The following is a 5,647-nucleotide window of genomic DNA, read 5'->3' as shown; positions in this document are numbered from 1 at the left end:
TACGTCGAAAACTAGTCGTCTTTAAACGTTCACAACTCATATATTATAGACTATATGACCTCAATGTACCAAAAATAGACGTTTAATAATCGTATTTTATACTACAATTAAGTATTAGTAATAGACGTCTCTGAACAACGTTAGACCTACTGTTCATGTATACAATATCCGACGATACGATGATCCGAAATTGCATTAATATGTGTTGATCGATGATTTCGAATATAATAAATTAAAAGAACAATAAATGCACTTTCTGATCATCGTTCATACTGTCGAATATCGTATGAATGAACATTAGGCTTATTTGTTGTTAGATATTACTGTTCTGAATATAGTCAATCTTCAACATTTATTATGACAATCTTACCCTCTTCCATACTTATCCTTTTCATAGTTTCGAATAAGACATAACGTAGTGTCAATCGGATTTTAGGAAAACTAAATTTTCAACTATTTAGGTCTCAAACCAATTTATTCAGAAAATAATAAAATAGTAGTTTTCAACATTCAGGTATATACATTGAGCACACCTCTTTAAATAAATATAATGGTCTATTCCTACATTTTTAGATTGCTTCAATCAGATGTACCCACATCAGCACTACGGCCTCTGTAAAATGTTATTTCAGTTAGTTTTAGGAGAAAAAAACATGTCGAACAAAACATACCAAATATCTTTTTCATCATATCAGTAGACTTGAAAGTGGAGAGCTTTCTTCAAAATCGGTTATGTCATTTTGTTTTTAAGCAGATGTTTAAACATGTCCATCACTATGTTGAAACAGAATACATTTCAATCACTCATGACAAAGTACAATTAATTTCCTCCAGACAAAACAAACACAGTAAACACACACAGCTTACGAAACTATTTCAAGATGGACGACAAGGAGAACGAACTACGAACAGCGCATGCCACATAGCATAGAAACACGGCCGTGACTGCCACATGCGTGTATTGTAACGATAACTAATTGCCTATTGGCCGGTCGGGCCTGCGTAGATCCTCAATCCTCTTCCTACGTAAACATTGCACCAACGTTGCCAGGCTATTAAAAATGTAGTAGATCTTGAACATTCTCATAAATCTGCTAGACTTGTTTGAATTAGAACTAGTAGACTACAATTATATCAAGTGAATAGGTCTCATCTCAAGTGAAGAGGGCATTCAGTTTTCCAGATCACAAGTATAGACAGCATAATCTTTGATGGTTGAAGCAATCAGTGTATGGACAGGACATTATTCCATTTCATGTGACAACGCTGTGAATTGTCGAATTGGAGGACTTTTAATCAAAGATATTATATGTGTAATTTCTTTGCTTTTAATTGGTTGACGACCATCAATCCGAATGAATTAAACTCCATTTGGCGAGGAAACTATAGAAAAATATGCAAACATGCATTTTTTTCGTTCAATGTATATTTTTTTTTTCATTTATTGCACCTATGGTTGTACCCTCTATTCAAGAATAGGTATCTAGTATGAATGTTATACATATAAATTATTCCTGCCACGGCTCAACCATTTATATACAGCTGATTAATTAGCTACCTGGTGAAATCAGTTCAAACAATTAAAGCACTTATATAAGCTGAATCGCTTTTTCAACTTCGAAAAACTTGAATGTTTGGAACTATATGTAGGTGTATAAAACTCAGAAACATCGATATGACAATAATGAATAAAGGACCAGTATTTTTTTCTCCCTGATAACTAGAAGTAATGTAGTAGGTATCTACATATGGCTTATAATAATAGTCATATTTGAAACCTTTCATATATTTGTCCAGTGTAGACCTCAATGATGAGTGTTAAAAAAATTCGCTAATAGACAGATTGAAAACCTACCATATATCCGTTTAATATACCTAAGTTCATGGAGAAGGAAGGTAGGTTGAAATATGTACGACTTATAGTCGTATAATTTGTGGAACTTTTAGACCTAGTTTATAAATTATGAAAAATTATTAATGCTGGAAAATAAGCGATATATATTGTAGGATGCATATTGTTTCAATCGTAAAAACACAACTGGGAGACAAAATAGATCTCATTATGTATGTATATATGACTTCCACTTATAGACATTCCAAAAACCTATCACATATTCGTTTAATATAGGTGTAGGAAGTACGTCGAAAAGTACAATATATTCGACGTATAATTCAGAGATCTTGTAGACTTCGTTAATAAATGATGAATATGACGAAGAGTTTAAAATAATTGAAGTATATAAACAAAAAATAATCTTCAGTTCTTGAAAAAACTATTGATAAGCAAAAAACATATAGTGTGGTATATATAGGTAACGCTAAAAGACGTTTTATAAACCTACTACAGAAAAATGGTACAATATAGACGTAAAATACTTGTACTGTGATAGACCAAAACGAAAAATATACCATCAGGATGAATATTAGACGTATACTAAACCAAGGTGTGTTTCCTGGGCCCGAATGACTCTAATGCTTTTTACAAGGAGGCTCTCCAATGAATAAATCGATATTCACTTCAAATAAAAAATGTATACATGCTGAGCCTTTGACTCGTACAAATATTTAAACAGTAGATTCTTGAGGTCAAATGAAACCTTTTTTTCCGTCACTATTTTTTCCGAATCGGCTCGATTTAAAAGATACAGGCTGTTGAAAACCATAAGAGTTGTCATTTTCAGTTCTCTCACAAACGGTTTTATCGAATGAAATGAATTTTGAAATATAGTTTTTCATTTATGTGCTGAATCTTTTTCGAATCACCCACGTCTTCCAGTTTTCTCATTATGACCATTACGTACCATAAAAATAGTTAAAATTCAAAGAACTCAACTCTTGAATCGAAGTTGAACGCTATCTAGTGAATATTTGAACGTTTTGTAAAATAAAAGTATAAATTTGTCATATTTTCTCGTATAATGCGCCGTTTTCGAGTAATCTAATGTACAAAAACTAAAAAGTGTCCGTGATATTTGAAAAATTTGGCCGAATACAACTTGGTTTAAAAGATCCACAAATGTGTATTGTCACAGATTTGGCCAGTTATTTTGTTTAACTTGTTTCTCCTGTGGTGGCACAGCTCGTTATGAAAACTTGATACATCTTCCTTCAATAAAATCACGTTCAACCCTCTCACTCCCGAACTGTTCTGATGGCGGCCAAAATGGGGCCGCCACTAGTTGTGCCTTGTTACGAGCATGTTGCAAGCTATTCACGATACCGGTAGAGCGAAATTTGAATTGAAATTTTTCATGTGGTTCAAGTCTCCTACCTGAGCAAGTCTCTCAGACTCCCCTACTATATGTTTGAAAGTAAACTAGTTTGAAACTGATTCATATTTGGAGAAAGAAATTATCATTTCTCGATATTCGAAAAAACTTTCATCTCAAATTATCAAAAGGGTTGGTCATGGCCCCCTACTGGAACCGCCCTTGAAACAATATAAATTCAAACACTGCTTTCAACAAATAAGCCTTCATTCCCGAATACACCCTAAACGATCTAACCAACGCTCGGAAAAATAAACAAACAGGACAGACCCATCGCAAATAAAGCGATAATTCATTCCCACGTCTAAGCTGATAACCAGTGTCAATCCAGTCCTGGCCTAATGTCCCAGAGAACCGGCGGCGAACGCCCGCTCCACCCCCTACCCCAACCCCCTCCTCGGCTCATTTTTCACCATCCGAAAAAACATCAGTACGCCCTTCCGGTTTTTTCCTACGGACGGTCGGAATGCCCGTTTTTTGCCCGCTTCTTTTCCGTTCCTTTTCCGCTCTCCTTTCTCGCGTTGTATCATCCGCGCTGGATGACGTTGTGGACCATTAACGCGCGCGTCGGGGATGAATTATGGGGGGTAAATTATATTATTGCAAACGTGGAAACGGTATTATACTGATCATAATTGGCGAAGAGTGTTTTTATCTGATTTATAATGTAAAAGGGGGGTTTTTGCTCTTCGAATAAATTTTTGAGGAAGGGTGGCGTGCCTTTCGGTGCAGGGAGTATGTAGGGTTAGTCCGGTTAACCCCAAGGAATGCTTTGCTTTTGGTATTCCCGCCGAGAGATCGCTGAAGCGAGCCTAAAATCTAAAAACAGGATTACGTCTATGATTTTCACTAACATGAGATTTTAAATAACGTCATGTGTTTATTATATCATTATTTATTCACTAGCTGACCCAGAAATCGTTGTCCTGCCTTTGTGGGGGAATATTTCGTAATTGGAATTAAAATGAGGGATAAAAAATGAAGTTAGAATAGTATGCAAAATGAAAAAAAAATTTATTTCAAACATTTTATTGAAAAAATTGATTGAGTAGTCCGGGCGACTTGCTCAGGTAGGAGACTTGAACCACCTCAAATATTTCAATTCAAATTTCGCGCTATCGGTATCGTAAATAGCTTGCGACATACTCGTAACAAGGCACAACTAGTGGTGGCTCCATTTTGGCTGCCATCAGAACAGTTCGGGATGAGAGGGTTGAACCTGATTTTGTTGTTAGGAAGTAAACAATTGAATAATTTCCTTTTGTTACACTGTCTGAAAAGTTTAATAGGTGCGTGGTGTTATTTAGTTTCATTACTTTCATTGATTAATATTGTTTTGGAAACGATTAGTCTTTTCAATAATAGTTGTAAAAGTTTCAAGAAAACATCTGTTGAATAAGTTGAAAGGGAGTGCGGGAGTCTTGACCGTATTTAAATCGTGCAGATTTTCTTCCAGAATCGGCATCAGGATCCAGACGAAACTGTCGCCTCACATCTTCCTGATGAGAAAATGAGAAATTTTAATCCTCATAGTTCTTCAGCGCGGACATGAATAAAACAAGCGGGCAAGAATTCCAGGGGCCCATTCTGAATGTCAACCCATCGGCTTCGGTCTATTAGACAACACAGCTACAAAAAAAAAACGTCGGAAGAAGCATCGCAACTTCTGAATAATTGAATAATTATTGTGGAACGCACATTGACCGAGAAACTGAAAGGTAATTTTGTCTCAGCTTAATTGCGTAAGATGGAGCCAGTTTTAGTGACTCCGAACATGCAAATGGACAATTACCAGTTTCACAAATTAATAATATAATATGTGGCTCGGCGCGAGCGTTTTTCAGCGGGGGACATGGGCGTGCAACTGGGGTAACAGGCCAGTGTCTCAGATCGCGAAAAAATCGATACAATACGTTAAAAAGTGCCTGTCGAAGGTTCAAGTTTCAGATGTGTAACATCAAAGACAAAAAAGTTATGAGAACTTTTCGAAATCGTCAAAATCTCATTTGTTTACTAATAATTCAAAAACGAAGAATCGTAGGAAGCTACGGTTTTCACCATTCTTTCTCTCTGATAAAGAGCTCATAAAGTTCTCGAGATCCCCTCAGTGGACAACGAATTTTGCCCACCCTGTATTTGTGTTCACGATGTCAATACGAGAGTTGAAATTTGAGACAGCCTTTGCTTGATAAGTCTGTAGATTCTGGAATATTTGAGCATCCTACACCACTGTTGTCGCTAAAAAAGTTGAATACAGTTAAATTTATCTCATGGATGAACGCTAGGTTGACAAAATTTCCTAGACCGGAGGCAAACTGAGCCCAGGGCGTTTTTATTTCCAAGAATATAATGAAATTGTTCGTGATTAAAGCATCATG

The 5,647-nt window shown here is 35.9% G+C and overlaps 1 long non-coding RNA gene across 1 annotated transcript; it reads right to left on the bottom strand.

The window, feature by feature from the left end:
* Window positions 1-456: 456 nt before the first annotated feature.
* LOC123320650 lies at window positions 457-1,006 on the bottom strand. Its single transcript, XR_006538784.1, has 2 exons — window positions 672-1,006; window positions 457-613 (listed from the first exon to the last, which is right to left on the bottom strand). It is a non-coding gene; the product is annotated as an uncharacterized LOC123320650 (long non-coding RNA).
* Between the last annotated feature and the right edge of the window lie 4,641 nt (window positions 1,007-5,647).

The sequence above is a fragment of the Coccinella septempunctata genome, chromosome 9 (genome assembly GCF_907165205.1).
Source record: "Coccinella septempunctata chromosome 9, icCocSept1.1, whole genome shotgun sequence".
Lineage (NCBI taxonomy): Eukaryota > Metazoa > Arthropoda > Insecta > Coleoptera > Coccinellidae > Coccinella > Coccinella septempunctata.
This window is presented reverse-complemented; position numbering and strand designations above follow the sequence as displayed.